Source organism: Gorilla gorilla, chromosome 4 (assembly GCF_029281585.2).
Source record: "Gorilla gorilla gorilla isolate KB3781 chromosome 4, NHGRI_mGorGor1-v2.1_pri, whole genome shotgun sequence".
Classification (NCBI taxonomy): Eukaryota; Metazoa; Chordata; class Mammalia; order Primates; family Hominidae; genus Gorilla; species Gorilla gorilla.
This window is the reverse complement of record NC_073228.2, coordinates 155,540,568-155,559,918: the sequence shown is the minus strand read 5'-3', so window position 1 is coordinate 155,559,918 and position 19,351 is coordinate 155,540,568. Positions and strand designations below refer to the sequence as shown.

The 19,351-nt window shown below is 46.0% G+C and overlaps 1 long non-coding RNA gene across 1 annotated transcript; it reads left to right on the top strand.

The window, feature by feature from the left end:
- Nucleotides 1–107: 107 nt before the first annotated feature.
- Nucleotides 108–15,842, top strand: LOC109026925 (uncharacterized). The gene is made up of 4 exons (XR_002005978.4): nucleotides 108–184; nucleotides 8,342–8,503; nucleotides 15,325–15,471; nucleotides 15,700–15,842. It is a non-coding gene; the product is annotated as an uncharacterized lncRNA (long non-coding RNA).
- Nucleotides 15,843–19,351: the final 3,509 nt, after the last annotated feature.

Here is a 19,351-nt window from a genome sequence, read left to right as displayed (position 1 = left end):
GGTCTTGGAGGTGAGCTGAGAATTCTGGCTTTGACCCCATGGGGAATGGGAAACCACTGAATGTTGAATTGTAAAGGATTTAGAATTGTTAGGGAGGTTCTAGGAAGTGCCTCTTTAAAACCAAAGGTAAAATAATTTGTTCTAGATGAGATTAGGAGAACTAGGACAGGTTAAAGCAAGGCAGGTAAGTATGCCCTATGGTTAGTATTAATGGAGAGAAGCACTGGGTGTGTCTGCCAAGGGAATTTGGGAAAGTCTTCAAGAAAAACTATGGGTTAGATCCATTCTAGCATGTTAGCTGTGTTTTTTGTTGTTGTTGTTTGTTTTTTTAGTGGTCATTAGTATTGCAAAGAACATCCATAAACAAGAATTTAATTGGTTTCTTGGGAGCCCCAAGCAAGCCCCAAGCATGGGCCATTCAACCCAGAGAATGACTCATAGGCCATAAGCTAAATGACCAGGGGCCAAGGTTGGGTTTGCTGGGTTCTATGGGGAGGATAAAAGCAGGAGCCACAGAGAATCAACAGGAAGGTCACACTCCAGGATGCCTGGGCAAGCCAGGAAGTTGCTTAATTGGGTTGAGTGGACAAGAGGTAATAAAATCACTGGTATTTATTGAGGCTTTTTTTATGTGCCAGGCATTGTGCTAAACCTTTTATAGGAATTTCTCTTCCTGAATCTTCTCACTACTGTATAAGTATAGGCACCATTGTGCCCATTCTAAGAAGGAGAAAACTGGGATAGAGCAGTTAAAACCATTTGTTCTTTGAACTGATTCCTGTTGATGGGATGAATTGAAAAGTATAATTGGATTTTTAATGCTTTCTCTCCTCAGAGGAAATGAGAAAGTTTGGTATCTTTATTCTAGTACACACTTGCAGTGAGATAGTGAGATAAGAAAGGTAGTGGGCTGGTGCCTTTTGTCCCTTGGCATCCATTGATCCTTCCTCCAGTAACAGCACCTGGGTTTCCCTCTGCAGGACCACTCCTCCCATGCTCAGGGCCTGTGTTTGTCTCAAATGACTCTACCCCCAGCTTCAGGGATAAGAACTTCCTGCAGCCTGGACAGTTCGTGCATTGCATTCTCTGTCCCAGGGAGGCAACAGCTGTTCCTCCCAGCTGTTCTAAAACACAGATGGCCTGTGGAGGAAGAGTCAGGACAATTAAATAGGCACGAGATCTGGGAGAAAACAGCTCCATATTTTTTCCAAACTGTGCTACTAGGCCAGTATCTATTTTTCTGAATAGCTAACATTCTCTTAGAAATGGTACATTTATTGTAATCTCCCAGCACTTTGGGAAGCTGAGGTGGGTGGATCACTTGAGGTCAGGAGTTCAAGACCATCCTGGCCAACATGGTGAAACCCTGTCTCTACTAAAAATACAAAAATTAGCTGGGTGTGGTGGTGCATGCCTGTAGTCCCAGCTACTTGGGAGGCTGAGGCAGGAGAATCGCTTGAACCTGGGAGGCGAAGGTTGCAGTGAGCCGAGATCATGCCACTGCACTCCAGCCTGGCAACAGAGTGAGACTCTATCTCAGAAAAAAAAAAAAAAAAAGAGAAATGGTACATTTATAGCTAGACCATAAGCTCTGTGTAGGCAGGGAGGTTGCCCTGCTGCATCCCAGCACCCAGTACAGTAAATGGTAGGTGTTTCATAAATGATTGTTGGATAATTGAATGAGTCAGACACTTATTCATTATTTACTGAATCACAGCTTCAGAGAGGGGGACCTAGAGGTCTTTTAGTCTAACTTCTCCCACTTTACAGAAGAAGGAACCAGGGCAAGGTGACTCCTAGTGAGATCATAACTGAGTGAGAATTAAATTCCATGTCTCCCCTCCCCAATCCCTGGGTTTACTTTACAATACCAGGCTTCCCAAGGTAGAATGCTTAGCATATTTTTGTTGTGAAGATTATTTCAGCTTTAAATAACACTGAATCCACATAGTAAGCAAATTGTTTCCTTTTAAAGTCTTTTTCTTTTCTTTTTTTTTTTTTTTGAGACAGAGTCTCACTCTTTTGCCCAGGCTGGAGTGCAGTGGCACGTTCTTGGCTCACTGCAACCTCCACCTCCCAGGTTCAAGCAGTTCTCTGCCACAGCCTCCCAAGTAGCTGGGATTACAGGCGCCCACCACCACGCCCAGCTAATTTTTGTATTTTTCAGTAGAGACGGGGTTTCACCATGTTGGCCAGGCTGGTCTTGAACTCCTGACCTTGTGATCCATGTCTCTCGGCCTCCCAAAGTGTTAGGATTACAGGCGTGAGCCACTGTGCCTGGCCAAGTCTTTTTTTTTTTTTTAGACAAGGTCTTGCTCTGTCACCCAGGCTGGAGTGCAGTGAATGGCTCATTGCAGCCTCCAACTCCTGAGCTTAAGGGATTCTCCTACCAGATCCTCCACAGTAGCTGGGACTACAGGTGGGCACCACCAGACTTAGCTAATTTTCTTATTTTTTTGCAGAGACAGGGTCTCACTGTGTTGCCCAGGCTGGTCTTGAACTCCTGAGATCAAGCAATCCTCCTGCCTTGGCCTCCCAAAGTGCTAGGATTAGAGGGGTGAGCCACCATGCCTGGCCTGCACTTGCACTTGACTAGTCTTAAAAAAAAAAAAAAGAATAAAGAATAGTCTTTTCCAAGGCTTCTGATCATAAAGAGGAGAAAGTCTTAGTTTGGAGCTAATAAGTTGCTAACACCTTTCTAGCACTTGCTAATCTTTCCTAGAGCCCTCACAACTAACAGCATTAATTAATTTATTTTATTTTATTTTATTTTATTTTATTTTATTTTATTTTATTTTATTTTTAGATGGAATCTCGTTCTTTTGCCCAGGCTGGAGTGCAGTGGGTGTGATCTCAGCTCACTGCAACCTCCACCTCCCAGGTTCCAGGGATTCTCCTGTCTCAGCCTCCTGAGTAGCTGGGATTACAGTCGCCTGTCACCACGCCCAGCTAATTTTTTGTATTTTTAGTAGAGACGGGGTTTTGCCCTGTTGGCCAGGCTAGTCTCAAACTCCTGACCTCAAGTGATCCGCCCGCCTCAGCCTACCAAACTGCTAGAATTACAGGCATAAGCCACCATGACTGGCCCTAATAGCATTAATTTAATTTGATATTGTTATATTGTTTTATAAATATTTTCAAGCACACCCCAAAGAGAATAATATAATTAAGCTTCCATGGACCATCACCTAGCTTGAATTACTATCAACCTTCTATCAGTTTATTTTACATACCCACCCCCATCACATACTTTTTCCCAGGAGTAATTCAAAATAAATCCCATATATTATATCATGATACCCATAAATATTTCAGTATCTATAGCTAATAGATAAGGTCTTTCTTTTCAACATAGCCACATCGCCCTCATCTCATCTAAAAAAATTAAAGTAGTTCCTTAATTAGCCATCTGTGGTGCTGCACGCCTGTAGTCCTAGCTATGGAAGGCTGAGACGGGAGGATTGCTTGAGCCCAAGAGTTTGAGGTCAGCCTGGGCGACATTGCAAGGCAAGGTCTCTAAAAAAATAGGAGAAAAAAGTAATCCCCTAGTATCATTCAATACTCAGTCTGTGTTCAAATTTTCTGTTTTCTGAAAAATGCCTATTTAAATTTAGTTGCTTTGAATCAGGCTACAAAGAAGCTTGTGCTTTACACTGTATTCTTTTTTTTTTTTTTGAGACAGAGTTTCACTCTTGTTGCCCAGGCTGGAGTGCAATGGTGCGATCTCGGCTCACTGCAACCTCTGCCTCCCGGGTTCAAGGGATTCTCCTGCCTCAGCCTCCCGAGTAGGTGGGATTACAGGTGCCAGCCACCACACACAGCTAATTTTTGTATTTTTTAGTAGAGACGGGGTTTCACCATGTTGGTCAGGCTGGTCTTGAACTCCTGACCTCAGGTGATCCACCTGAAGTGCTCCCAAAGTGCTGGGATTACAGGCTTGAGCCACCACCGCGCCCAGCCTACACTTTATTCTTATGGTTCATTTAATCTATTAGAGTTCCTCCCTTCACTCCCCACCTTTTGTCATGCCATTCATTTATTGAAGAAATCATGTTATTTGTCTTGCAAAATTCACCATATTCTGGTTTGGCTGATTTAATTCTTGTGTTTTTAGACACATTTCTCTATTCCTTTGTATTTCCCATAAACTGGTAGTTACACTCAGGTTAATTTCTTTTGCCATAAGTACTTCCTATGTCATGGTGTGCACATTTTATTACATCACACCATGAAGAACAAGATGTCTCTTTGTCCCACGCTTAGTGATGTTAAGATTATTGAATTCGGATGTGCGGACGATCTGGCTACGATATGTGTCACCTCATTGACTGCCAGGGTTGATTTGGCTGCTCTGGCTGGCTAGGCAGGTGTCCCTGTCCTTCCTCACCGCTCCATGCACGTCCCCCTGAAGCTGAGTGCTAGGTCTGAGAGGATGACCATCCCAGACAGAGCTGGACTGGTCTTCAGTCAAGGGTGTACAAACAGCTGCACTCCTCTGCTAGAACCTCCAAACAAGCTATCAAGATTATTGAACTGGTTCAAGTACTGTTGTCCTGACCCATCCATTACATGGTTCCTCATCGACCTCTCATTCCTTAATCGTTACTTTGACCCATTACTCTTAGGGGCTGCAAAATGTTGGTCTTCAATTTCTAACAATGCTTCCTCAATGTTTTAAGGAAGAACTTCCCCTTGAGAAAGAAAAGTAGCTCAGAGCTGTCCAAAGAATGTGAAGTATGCAAAATTTATCAGGCCCCGAGAGACAATGAGTATGAGACAGTCTTGACACCCACCCCCTTCCACTCCCATTTTCCAGGGACAATTGTTTAAAGGCATTTTTTTCTTTCTTTCCTTCACCAAAGCTTCCAGACTAGTTGATAAATAACCTAAACTGTTACCATAAGTTGCACTATGTGACCTTTACCCATTATCTTCATGTTCCTGGAATTTGTGGTGCAAAAGAACGTTGTATAGCCAATCAATAACTTATGTTATTTTAATGTAAATTTAATTATATAAAACACTTAATAGTTCCAAAGTTAAAACTATATAACAAAGTAATCAGAGAACTCTAGCTTTTTATCAACAACGTTTTCTCTCTCCCTAAGGTAACCATCTCTATTAATTTTTAGTTTTACCTTTCAGTTGCTTCTTTTTGGGTATGTGAGCAAATGCACATGTGCATGTTTTTATTTTTCTCTCTCTTGCAGTCTAAACATTGCTCTGCACTTTGTTTTTTATGGTTTGTTCACTTTTTACTAATATTCCCTGAAGCTCATTCTATAGCATTATATAAAAATTATTCATCCCTTTTTACATTTGGTTAGAATGTAATAGCATAATTGTATTATCACTGTCAATTACTTTCTCTTTATGACAAGTGTATCAGCCAGGTTCCTGGCAGAAAACAGATGGCACTTTCAAAATGGGTAATCTGAGAATTTCATCAAGGGACTATTTATAAAGATGTGGGCCCTGTGTATGTAAATCACAAGGACAGTGCAGTCCTCTAGGGACAGCTGCAGCAAGGTGCCTGAGGGGTAAGGGAGAGTGGGTACTAGAACCACAGAGAGGGCCAAGGAACAGGAGCTCAGCCCTTGGGTTGAAGAACACAGCCAGTCTGCTGTGATCCCCTAGGGAAGGGGATGGGGAAAGAAAGATTCTAACTTCACTCTTGTTTCTCCCTCTTCCCAGTCGCCTACTGATGCTCCCCACTGGCCAATCCCAGATGGAAACAGAGGCCATGGGAGCTCATGGGTGTGGGCCATAAGGTCAGCCCCTCTGGCCTAGAGAGCAGATGGGGAGAGGCACAGAGTGGATCTGAAGGGATAGGTGGACACACTTGGCAAATTATACTCTTTTTTCAGTGTTATGATACAAGGTTTTCTTTAAGTTAAATTTATTTAGATTAAAAAAAGTTGAAATAAAGTAAGTAATTCTGTAGGTGTTATGAGGATATGGCAACTAAGGTGAAGATGGTACCAGATGACTGAAGTCTCAGAAGTCCTGCTCTGGACCACTACTCCTTCTATTTTAGATATTGGCCTCCCCTCCCTCCTGCCCCCTCCCTGGCTGCCTTTCCCGTGGCCCTTTGAGGGCCTCTGAGAAACATTACGGAATGATATTTTTAATTGGAAAGCACAGGAGAGGCCCAGAAGAGTCCTTGGGTGAAGGGGTTGGTGAGCCTCTGAAATGGATCTATATACTCCCGGGCATCCCACAGCACCGGGCCCCACCCAGACCCACTCCCGTGGCTGCCCTCCCATGAGCACAAGGTGGCTTTCTTATTTTTTGGCCAGCTGAGCAGCTGAGGGAAGCTGGATGCCGCCTGCCTTTGGGGCCAAAACTCTGGGCTGGAAACTGAAAAGGACCTTAAGGTGTAAAAAATCCCAGGCCTGGATTCAGTCCAAGCTGCACTTGGCCCTCACAAGCCAGTCATATAGCCTGAGGGGCTAAGAATGATCTCAGAGAGCCGAGTGCAGTGGCTCACGCCTGTAATTCCAGCACTTTGGGAGGCTCAGGCAGGCAGATCACGAGGTAAGGAGTTCGAGACCAGCCTGGCCAACATGGTGAAACCCCATCTCTACTAAAAATACAAAAAAAAAATTAGCTGAGCGTGGTGGCACTCACCTGTAGTCCTGGCTACTCGGGAGGCTGAGGCAGGAGAATCGCTTGAACCCGGGAGGTGGAGGTTGCAGTGAGCCAAGATCGTGCCACTGGACTCCACCTGGGCAACAGAGCGAGACTCCATCTGAGAAAAAAAAAATTGTCTTGTGTGTTTCTTTATGGGCCTGTTCTTTATTGCCTTCTCCCCAGAATGTAAGTGCCACGAAAGCAGGGACCTCGTCTGTCTTTGTCACCACTGTAGCTCTTGTGCCACACACAATGCCTGCATTTGTTTCACAGTGATGATGTTTCCATTATCAATAACTCACCATACGCATTTTATATTTGTTTTACCATAATTTTAAAAATCAGCCTTAATAGTTACAAAAATTAGAAAGTTTGAGAAATAATGTTACAGTTAATTTTCAAGAATTTTACTGACTCTCACAGCGCTTGGATTACAGGTGCCTGCCAGTGTCCCTGTCCTTGCTTTCTTGATGTTTTCGCTCTCTAGTGGTTTTGCTTCTTTCACAGTCTCTCTTTGCCTTTCCCTCTATGCCTATTTTAAAAATGTAAAATGGGCTGGGCATGGTGGCTCACACCTGTAATCCCAGCACTTTGGGGGACGGAGATAGGAGGTTTGCTTGAGCCCAGGAGTTCAAGAGCAGCCTACGCAACATAGTGAGACCCCCTCCCCCGCATCTCTATAAAAGTAAAAAAATAGCTGGGCCTAGTGGTGTGCATCTGTAGTCCTAGCCACTCTGGAGGCTGAGGAAGGAGGATCACTTGAGCCTGAGAAGTCAAGGCTGCAGTGAGCCATGATCGCACCACTGCTCTCTAGCCTGGGCAACAGAGTGAGACTCTGTCTCAAAAAGATAAAAATTAAAATAAAAAATAAAAGTATAAAATAACACATGATTATATTCTCATAAGAAATTGAAGTGCCTGCACAGTGGCTCACGCCTATAATCCCAGCAATTTGGGAGGTCGCAGCAAGAGCATCACTTGAGCCCAGGAGTTCAAGACCAACCTGGGCAACATAGAGAGACTCTGTCTCTAAATGAAAAAGAAAAGAAAAGAAAGAAAGAAATTCAAGATAGAAGTATAAATAAATAAATATAAAAGTCCCTCCCCTTCACCTCCATTTTCACTCCAATGTATCCCTTCCCCAGAGGCTAACATTACTTCTGGTGTTTTGTGCATGCATGGGTGACCTTGATCTCTGCTGCTAGCCTTTCTGTCTGTCTGTCTCTCTCTCTCTCTCTCTCTCTCTGACTCGGTGCATGGGTTCACTGGGTCTCATTCCCTCTAACCTTTGTTTCTTCTGTTTCTCTGTGTGTCTCTTTCTGTGGCCTCTCTCAGTATCCCTATGTCTCTTTCCCTTTCTATCTCTGCCTCTGCCTCTCACTCTCTCTCTTTCTTCATCTCTGTCTCATTCCATTTCTGCCTTTCTTATCAGAATACAGTTTTTAATAGTTAAAAACATGACTCATAAAAAATGAATAAAAATGAATAAAAAATGAGCACATGTTAATGATTTTTTTAACCCATTAATGAGGGAATAAGCAGCATGGTAAAGTTGGTTCAAAGAGAATTCAAAAAGAGATTATACAGCTATTGCATTGAAAGAATGCTGGGAAAAGGCTGCTGGGTAATATACAAAACCGGTTAATGCCCTGCAAGGCAATTGCACTGTCACCTCTGGGGTTCTTTTTTTTTTTTTTCTAATGGACAGAAACCTGCAAGTTAACATGTAACTTCAAAGTCAGAGCCCTCATCAATAGTAAGTAGCACATACCCTAGAGAAGATGATCCCTGGATGGACTTGTCAGACCGTGTTCCAGTCTAACACTGAGAGGACATGCAGTCACCCTTTTGCTTTGTTGCTAAGTTTCAGGTAAGTTTTCTTTGCATTTGTTTCTGTGTCTGTCTCATCTCTCTGTCTCTCTGTCTCCCACCTCTGTCTCTCTCTCTTTTTTTTTTTTTTTTTGAGACGGAGTCTTACTCTGTCACCAGACTGGAGTGCAGTGGCGGGATCTCCACTCACTGCGACCTCCACCTCCCGGGTTCAAGTGATTCTCCTGCCTCAGCCTCCCGAGTAGCTGGGGCTACAGGCACGCACCACCACGCCCAGCTAGATTTTTTTTTTTTTATTTTTAGTAGAGATGGGATTTCACCATGTTGGCCAGGATAGTCTCGGTCTCTTGACCTCGTGATCTGCCCACCTCGGCCTCCCAAAGTGCGTGAGCCACTGTGCCCGGCCATTCTTTTCTTTTTTCTTTTTTTTTTTGAGATGGAGTCTCTCTCTTTCACCCAGGCTGGAGTACAGTGGCATGGTCTGGGATCACTGAAACCTCCGGCCCTCAGGTTAAAGCGATTCTCATGCCTTAGCCTCCCGAGTAGCTGGGATTACAGGCGCGTGCCACCACACCCAGCTAAGTTTTATATTTTTAGTAGAGACGGGGTTTCGACATGTTGGCGTGGCTTGTCTCAAACTCCTGACCTCAGATGATCCACCCGCCTTGGCCTCCCCAAGTGCTAGGATTACAGGCATGAGCCACCATGCCTGGCCTCTGTCTCTCTCTTAATCATGGCAGACTCTCAGTGTCTGTCTCTCCCTTCCACTGTCTGACTCTGTCTGTCTTCCTTTGTCTCCTTTCTCTGTCTTGATTTAACAAACTTATTTTAATCACTTTCCCTTAGGGGTTGATCATGAGCCAGGACCTGCACCAGGAGCTACAGGGAGAGGACAGAGCTGAATCCAACATGCCCTTGACACTCTTTGTTTCTTTGCAGAATTGAAAGGAAATCAAATGGAAGTTCTGAGTGCTGGGAGGAGAGGAGCTGAGGGTGTGGGGACGTGGCAGGGAAAGGGAGGGCCAGCAAGCTGCAGTGGGCCGGAGTGAGCTCCCAGCTTCGGCTGGCTGGGCGGAGATGATTTCACACCACAAAAATGTCTGAATCAGGAGAATAACCTAACTTGGGATGGGGCTGGGAAGCGAGCCGTTCAGTGGGAGACGGGGGAGCTGGAGAGCTCAGCATTGGGCCAGATGGGGTGGCTGGCTATGATTTGTCCTGACCCTTGGGTCTCCCTCATTGTTCTGTGATCTTAGGAAAGAAACAATTCTTCTCCCATGCTGCAAGTGAAAGGGCAGAGTCCAGCCTCTAGAGAGATAGCAAGATAGACTTAGGGCTGCAACCCTGAAGAATCATGAAGTCTCTGCCAGCAAACTCAGGGATTTGAGTAAGGAATTCAGGGGAGGGAGAGAAGCAGGAGACAGAAAGAGGAGGAAAACACTGAATTTAATGGTCAAAAGGCCTTTAAGTTACATGGCTTCGTGAGTTTCAAGCATTTTATTAGCTGCAGAATCCTCGTTTACAATTAACATAGCAAAACAACAGCTGTCTCTAAGGGGTTCTCAGGAGGATCTGAACCCCATCATCTTGGTTCTCATCACCCACTGCCTGGAAACTATGACTTAACCCAATAGCCTCATTTTACAAATGAGCAAAATGGCCGGGCACAGCGGCTCACGTCTGTAATCCCAGCACTTTGGGAGGCTGGGGCAGGTGGATCACTTGAGGTCAGGAGTTCGAGACCAGTCTGGCCAACATGGTGAAACCCCGTCTCTACTAAAAATACAAAAATTAACTGGGCGTGGTGGCGGGTGCCTGTAATCCCAGCTACCCGGGAAGCTGAGACAGGAGAATTGCTTGAATCCGGGAGGCAGAGGTTGCAGTGAGCCGAGATCGCACCATTGCACTCCAGCCTGGGCAACCAAGTGAGACTCCATCTCAAAAAAAAAAAAAAAAAAAAAAAAAATGAGCAAAGTAAGGCCCAGAACGAGAAAAGGATTTGCCCATATCATTTAATGATTGGGTGAGGAGCCCAGGTCTCTCGAATCCTTGTCCGGTGCTCATTTTGTTTATTTATTTATCTATCTATCTATTTATTTATTTATTTTTGAGACAGGGTCTCGCTCTGTTGCCCAGGCTGGAGTACAGTGGCATGATCTCAGCTCACTGCAACCTCCACCTCCTGGGTTCAAGTGATTCTCATGCCTCAGCCTCTTGAGTAGCTGGGATTAAAGGCATGCACTACCACATCTGGCTAATTTTATATTTTTAGTAGAGAAGGGGTTTCACCATGTTGGCCAGGCTGGTCTTGAACTCCTGACCTCAGGTGATCCCTCTGCCTTGGCCTCCCAAAGTACTGGGATTACAGGCATGAGCCACCACGCCTGGCAGTTTTTTTTTTCTTTCAAATAGGGTTTCACTTTGTTGCCCAGGCTAGAGTACAGTGGCAGGATCACACCTCACTGCAGCCTTGACCTCCTTGGGCTCAAGTGATCCTGCCACCTCACCCTCCTGACTAGCTGGGATCTCAGGCCCACGCCACGCCAGGCTAATTTTTGTATTTTTTGTAGAGCCAGGCCTCCCTGTGTTGCCCAGGCTGGTCTTGAACTCCTGGGCTCAAGTGATCTGCCTGCCTTGGCCTCGCAAAGTGCTCGGATTACAGGCGTGAGCCACAGCACCTGGCCTCTGGTTTTTCCTTTCGGGGAGATGCCGGGCTAATAGATGGAGTCTCTTCCTCCAGCTTCAGGGTGGACATAGGGACTGCCAGCTGCCTGCCTGCCCAGAGTGACCAAACTGAAAGCTTCCAGCAAGCAGGCTTGAGTCTTCCGTGGCTTCTGCTTGGATCTTGGAACTCTCCCCCTTCCCACAGAGCCCTGGAGAGCTTGCGATGCTCTGGGTCTTTGGATAGATCACCCCCTCTCTCCAGGGTTCATTTTTCTTCACCTGGAGAGCCAGTGGGCTGAAAATAAATCAGTGCATTCCAAACTTTTTTTTGTTTTTTGATTACTGAAACCGCCTTTGGAAATGAAATCTTACAAGACTATACTTTCAGGGATTATTTGTATAGTTCGTTACTAGAGAAGTTTCTCTGAAACGTAAATTAAAATTTTATTAAAAATTAAAAAATAAAAACAAAGTACAAATAAAAATAAAAAAGAAATGAAATTTTAGACAAAAGCCCAATACTTCAAACAGACAAAAGCAGTTCTGCTGTGGTTGAAGCAAGGACGGACGAGGGGTCTGAAGATCTGCCTCCTTGGCCTTCTTTCTGTCCTCTTAAGACTGCTGCATGAAACTCCCAGAGCTCCACAGAATGCAGTCGGAAACTGACATGGGAAATCTCGAAGAATCATGACAAGAAGCTCCTGTCTGAGGAAAGGTACAGGAGCCAGGAGTGGGGAGAGATGACATGAAGCCACAGTGCTGGATCAGCCTCAGATGACAGTGAGGGCCGCCTTGTCTCAGGCAGTGGAGAAGAAGAGACAGGGGTGGGGGAAGGGGATGGGGCTGAGCTGCTTAGTCCAGATCGCCCTTCGTCGTCAGCCATCTGCCCCAGCCCAGAGACCCCAGAGGACGGAGCGTTCAGGCTACCTCTCAGGCTGGCTGAGTCATGCAGCATAGGCTGCCACGTCTCTGGGCTGGCGGGGCCGTCATTATTCCTGGCCTCACTGCGGCTAAATTGAAGAAACGTTTGGTTTGTGGGCCACGTCAAGGAATGTGTAAGAGCTGCCACGTTGTCGGGTCTGGGTTATTGGGCTTTTCCCCTCCTTCAGAGAAGATTTCCAGGCGTGTGGGTGGGGTTTCAGAAGAAAATTGATGCCTGCGTGTGAGTGTTCCCTGGACCTGGACCAGCAGCGGCAATATTACAGACCCGGGGGTTGGGGCAGACTGAGCCAATCTGCTGCCGAGCTCCTCCGACCCTCCCCAGAGCAGCAGGGAGCCCCGCACCGTCAAAGTTATGGATACAGAGCCCTGGAAAAAGGCTGAAGGGCTGTGAAACCAATAATACAAATCTTTAACCTTTGGAGAGTGATTGGCCACATCAACAGCCGAAGGTGTTTTCTCAGTGTGGTTTAATAAAAAGAGCAATAGGTCGAAGAGTTACTTAGCTTGAGTCAAGCCCCAGCTCTGCTATTTATTGGCCGGGAGACCCAGGCCTGCTCACTTTACCTTTCTGAACCTCAGTTTCTTCTTCAAACGAAGGTGTTGGAGCAAATAAACATTCCCCCAAAGAGTTTGTTAGGAAACGAAGTTCTGTGGAATGCATTAAAAATTCATGAAAAAGAGGACTCTGTGATAGCTTTAACAGAGTTCAACAGGTAGCTCACGCCTGTAATCCCAGCACTTTGGGAGGCTGAGGTGGGCAGATCACTAGGTCAGGAGTTCAAGACCAGCCTGGCCAACTTGGTGAAACCCTGCCTCTACTAAAAAATACAAAAAATTAGCCAGGCCTGGTGGCACACGCCTGTAATCCTAGCTACTCAGGAGGCTGAGGCAGGAGAATTGCTTGAACCCAGGAGGTGGAGGACGCAGTGAGCCAAGATTGTGCGACTATGCTCCAGCCTGGGTGACAGAACGAGACTCCGTCTCAGAAAAAAAAAAAAAAGTCCTTTGTGAGCTACAAAGAGCTAAAGGAGAAACCTTCAACTGCTCAGTGGGTGTGTTGCAAGTGGGGAGGGTGCTGAGGTTAAATTTCATCTTCCTCTGTTTGGCCTTGGCCTGGTTGGTGGATGCTCTGCTTCGGGGACCCAGGGCCAGATGACAATGGGTTCTTTGTGCCCTTCAGACAATGGGAAGGCCTGCCTGGAGAAAGATACAATAACAAGGCAACAGGCTGAGTCAGCCTCCAATGTGCTTGAACCTTCTTAGCTTGGCAGCCTTGACATTCAGCCAGCCACACAAAGGGTATATTTGAGAGTTCTGATACATAATCCCCATCCCAAAGAGGTCAGCCTGCCCAGTCCTTCCCTCCGGAGATTTGGATCAGGCCAGAGCTGGCTTCAGCCTGGGAGAGAGAGGCCCCAGGCCTAGCTGTCCACACTGTAACCTTGGGCTCTTTAAACCTCAATTTTCCCAGCCACACATGGAAAATCTGGGATTGAATAGGGCTAAAGGGCCCTATCAGTTCTAAGCTTTGAAAAAATAGGAGCGATCCAATCTGAGCTTGAAGGATGAATGGGTTTGGGTTTGGGGCCAGTGGGGGAAGGGAGGCAGCCATGGCCAGAAGGGCAGAATGGGCAGTTGAGTGCATGGGGAAGTCATGGAGAGAGGGCTCTGGAGTGGAGCTACCTGTGTGTATTCCTGGCTTCTCCACTGTGGGACCTTGACCAAGTGATTTAGTTCTCAGAACTTTTCTTTACTCATCTTTAAAATGAGAATGGTAATTGTACCCACCTATGGTAGACAAAATAATGGCCCCTCCAAAGATGGACGCACCCTAATCCTCAGAACCTATAAACAGGCTATCTTACATGGCAAAGGGGGCTTTGCAGATTAATTTAAGGATTTAAAGGTGGGAAGATTGTTTTAGATTATTTAGGTGGGCCCAATGTGTAATGACAAGTGTTCTTAAAAGTTGAAGGCCAGAGGGTCAAAGTCAGGAAAAGATGTCAAGGCAGAAGCAGAGTTGGAGTTATGTGCTTAGAAGACAGAGTGAGGGTTCACAAGCCAAGGAATGAGGGTGGCCTCTAGAAACTGAAAAAGGTAAGAAAATAGGCAGGGCACAGTGGCTTATGCCTGTAATCCCAGCACTTTGGGAGGCCCAGGCAGGCGGATCACCTGAGGTCAGGAGTTTGAGACCAGCCTGACCAAAATGGAGAAACCCCGTCTCTACTAAAAATACAAAATTAGCCAGATGTGGTGGCACATGCCTGTAATCCCAGCTACTCTCGAGGCTGAGGCAGGAGAATTGCTTGAACCCGGGAGGTGGAGGTGGCGGTGAGGCGAGATTGCACCATTGCACTCTAGCATGGGCATCAAGAGTGAAACTCTGTCTCAAAAAACAAAACAACAACAACAAAAAGGTAAGGAAACAGATTATTTCCTCAACAGATTCATCCTTCCTCTGGAAGGAACCCAATGACACCTTGATTTTAGGACTTCTGACCTCCAAAACTATAAGACAATAAATGTGTGTTGTTTTTAAGTCACCAAATTTGTGGTAATTTACTATAGTAATGATAGAAAACAAATATTCTGCGTAAGTGTTGTTGAGTTAAATGAGATAATGGACATAAAGTGTTTTGCCCACCATCTGCTTTGTAATATTGAATATGATTGTCGGTCTTCTCAGTTTAGTAACAATTGCTCCAATGAAACCTGGTCCCTCATGGGTCCTCAAGTTCTCGTATGTAAGTTTTGTTGAGTTTTTTTAACCCGAAAGGCTCACTCAGGAGTTATGACCTGGAGATCTGAACTGCTGAGATCCCGATGCTGTTTTTAATGCATGGCCTTAGGGGATGTTTCTTTGTCCTGCTTTTATTTGTTTAACTTTATGCTTGGTTGCTTTCCTCCTTGCCAGAAGCCAAATCCACAGAGCCTTCCTGATCTATTTCCAGAGTTCAGACCTCTTGCTCCCTGTGCAAGTATTCCTGTCCCTGTGTAGGAATAGTTTACCTGGCCCCAGTCCAGCTCCCAGAGATGGTTCATCAGGTGGTCCATAGGCTGGTCTCAGAGCTAGTGACAGAGTCTCTGGAGTCAGTGAGCAGAAAGACAAGCAGGTTCTTGGTGTGGTTAAGAATCTGGGTTTTAGCCAGGAGTCAGGAGACCTAGTTTTGAGCCCCAGCTTCCCTGAGTGATAGAGGCCTCAGTTTCTCCATATCTACACTATAGGTTCTAATCCCTACCCTAACTCTTTCACAGGACTGCTGTGGCATTCACTGAAATAGTGGACAAGAAAGTATGTTGAAATGGCTAAAAGGGTATAAAAAGGGTACGAATGAACAACAGGAAAATGGAGGAGAAAAGGACGAGGAATAACAGGAGGAGAAGGGAAATCTCCCCCAGTAGGTAATTCTAGCCACACTTTCAGTTACTTGAAAAAGCCAAGCTCTCCTCACATCAGGGTTTTGGTGCTTGTTCTCCCCTCTCCTGGAGTACTCTTCTCTCAGCCCTTTTCATTGACTCATGCTTCAACATCTTCCTCATCTTGCCTCCTCCAAGATGCCTATGCTAATGACCCTATCTAAAGTCATCCTCCATTGCTTTTTCATTTCATCTTCCTTATTTCTTCCACAGAACTGATCACAACCTGAAATGAGCTCACAGCCTGCCTTCACCTATTGGAATGTAAAGTGCAAGAGGGCAGAGCCTTGTCTGTCCTATTTATTGCTATATCCCCAGTGCCTGATGCAAAGCACAATAAAGATTGAATGAACGAACGAGGTAGCTGATGTACTGGGGGTGTACGGAGCCTGGATGGCAGGCACATGTGGACATTTCCCAGGCAGTCCCTTGAGTTCTAAGACTGTGGCTGGGGTGCTAGGTCAGGAGGGCAGGATCAGGGTAAAGTGAGAAGTGCCTAGAAGAGCACAGCTGGAGAGTGGTTGGAGAGGGCAGTGGGCAGGCAGCAGGGACCCCAATATACTGACGGATTGCTTTACAAGATGAAAAGCTGATTCAGCCTAATGTTGAATCAGCAACATTCTTGACTCGGGAGAGGGCTGTATGGTCTGAAGTCCACATATGTCAAAGCTGGAGAGGAATTGAGGGGGAAGTAGCGTGCAGTAGTCAAGCACTTGGGCTCTGGTGTCCCTTAAACCTGGATTTGAATCTCTGATTTACCATATACTTGGTGCATAAGCTTGAGCAAATTATTGATATGAACTTCATTTTCCACATTTATAAAATGGGAATAATAACAGTTCCAGATTTATAAGAGTTAAGTCAGACAATATATGCAAAGAGCTTAGCTGGTGCTTGGCACATAGTAGTGTTTAATAAATGCTAGCTCTTATTACTACTATTCTGCTGTCCAACCTATTTTATAAATGAAAAGGTGTAGGGTCAGGTACAATGGCTCATGCTTGTAATACTAGCACATTGGGAGGCCAAGGCAGGAGGATTGCTTGAGGCCAGGAGTTCAAGACCAGCCTGGGCAACCTAGCAAGACCTTGCCTCTATTAACACAATTAAAAAGAAAGAAAGAAAAGATGTAGTTCAGAGAGGGGCAGGGATGAGCCCAAAGTCACTCAGTGACTCAATAGCAGAGCGGGACTCACACCCAGGTCTATCACACCTGGCTGGGTTGTGCTTCTCTCCCTTCCTATAAAGCCCTTGGCAGGTGGCAGGAAGACCAGCCTTAGTCCTAGTGGTCTTCCTTTCTAGGTCAGAGTCATCCTTGTTTCAGAGGCTCCTGTTGCCCCAGGATGCTTTTTTTTTTTTTTTTTTTTTTTGCCTTTTGAGGTGGAGTTTCACTCTTGTTGCCCAGGCTGGAGTGCAATGGTGCTATCTCAGCTCACTGCAACCTCCGCCTCCTGAGTTCAAGCAGTTCTGCCTCAGCTTCCCAAGTAGCTGGGATTACAGGCATGAGCCACCACGCCTGGCTAATTTTGTATTTTTAGTAGAGACGGGGTTTCACTACGTTGGTCAGGCTGGTCGCCGAACTCCTGACCTCAGGTGATCCACCCACCTCTGCCTCCCAAAGTGTTGGGATTACAGGTGTGAGCCACTGCACCCAGCCATGTGCTCTTATCCTTAGATATAAAACCTACCAAGTTTTCCTTCTGGGAGTGATTCTGGCTCAGGGTGTCCCCACAGAGACCTGGAAGTAGTCCTCAGGAGGGATCTCTCTTCCAGAGCTTCAGCCCAGCCCCAACCAGACTTCCACTTCCTGAACCAAAAGCCACATGGGAACACCAGCCAAAAACTGGGAAGAGTTTCACTGGTTCATCCTCATCAGAATCATCATTTTAGTTTATGAATAAAAATACAAAGCTTCTGCTAATTTTAGTCCCCATAATGCCTGGGAGCCATAGCAACCAATCCTATAAAAATATACATCTGTCCGGATGGCAAAACAGATATCTGGAGAGTCCACCAGCACCCTGTATTCAGCAGCCAAAAGCTCTTGCCTTTTGAACCAGGGTGAGAGGCCTTGGGGGTCTTTATTTATTTATTTAGAGACGGAGTCTTGCTCTGTCTCCAAGGCCAGAGTGCAATGGTGCCATCTCGGCTCACTGCAACCTCTGCCTCTTGGGTTCAAGCGATTCTCCTGCCTCAGCCTCCCATGTAGCTGGGATTACAGGCATGTGCCATGATGCCCAACTAATTTCTTTTGTATTTCTAGTAGAGACAGGGTTTTGCCATGTTGGCCAGGCTGGTGTCGAACTCCTGACCGCAGGTGATCTACCTGCCTCAGCCTCCCAAAGGGCTGGAATTACAGGAGTGAGCCACCATGCCTGGCCTTATTATTATTATTTTATTATTATTACAGACAGCATCTTGCTCTGTCACCGAGGCTAGTCTCAGGCTTCTGGCCTTAAGCAATCCTCCTGCTTCAGCCTCAGAGTAGCTGGGACTCCAGGAACATACTACTGCACCCAGCCCTTGGGGGTCATCTGGAGAAGACTCCTTCTTGGGTGTTTGTGGATTTTTCTGCAGAGAAAGTTCATCGCTTCCTTTAGGTTCTCAAAAGGACCAAACACCCTAACTTTTATATTCCACTTTAGTGGTTTGAGGGTCTCTTGGGTGTGGGGCACTGTTCCAGGCTGGAACCCTAGTAAAAGACAACCCTCTCTTTTTTCAGATGGGCAAGTTGGAAGTTCACATATTTATTGAATAAAATATTGCAAGCCAGCTTTGTGTGGGGCACTGGTCAACATGCTGGGCACAAAGCAGTAAACAGACATGTGAAGTCCCTGCTCTCACCAAGCTTCTGTCTAGTGGGGGAAACAAATGGTTTCTGAGGATGACAGGTGATGGGGAGGAAATAAAACAGTGTAAGGCGATGAACTGTGCCTGTGAGAGAGGCAAGTAGATTGAGTGGCCAGGGAGGGCCTCTCTAAGGAGGTGATGTTAGAATAGGCACAGGAAAATCAGGTGGAAGAGTGTCTCTGGCAGAGGTAAGAGCAAGTGCAAAGATTCTGGGCATGGTGGCTCAGACTTGTAATCCCAACACTTTGAGAGGCTAAGGCGGGCGGATCACTTGTGGTCAGGAGTTCGAGACCAGTCTGGCCAACATGGTGAAACCCTGTCTCTACTAAAAATACAAAAATTAGCCTAGTGTGGTGGTGCATGCCTGTAATCCCAGCTTCTTGAGAGGCTCAGGCAGCAGAATCACTTGAACCCAGGAGGTGGAGGTTGCAGTGAGTTGAGATTGCGCCACTGCCCTCCAGCCTGGGCAACAAAGTGAGAGTCTGTCTCAAAAAAAAAAAAAAAAAAAAATCCTGGGGTGGGAGAAGCTATGGGGTAGTTGAAGGACTGGAAGGAAGTTGGCATGGCTGGAGCAGCGTGGGCACAGAGGACAGTGGTAGGAGGAGAGAATGGCAAGAGAGACAGGGGCCACAGCGGATGGAAGTGTATCATGAGGGTGTTCTCTGCCTTCTTCCTTTCCATGGTATTCAAACCCAACCCATGCTTCAAGGTCCACTTCTTTCAGGAATTCACCAATCTGAAGCCCTGGGATAAGCCTTAGAGTCTGTACCACTCATGTAAGTGGGTGTATGTGTAAGGCACAACCTTTCAGCAAGATCCAAAGCTCCTTGAATAGTGAGTTATCTCGATTGATTGATTGTTCACAGTCAGTTACAGATTGAATTCCTTGTACTTTTTCTCCCTTCTCAGTTCTGCACTTAACTAGTCTAAAAAAATTAAAAAACAATTTAAGAAACCACAAAGCTAAGTTGGGTGCGGTGGCTCACGCCTGTAATCCTAGCACTTTGGGAAGCCA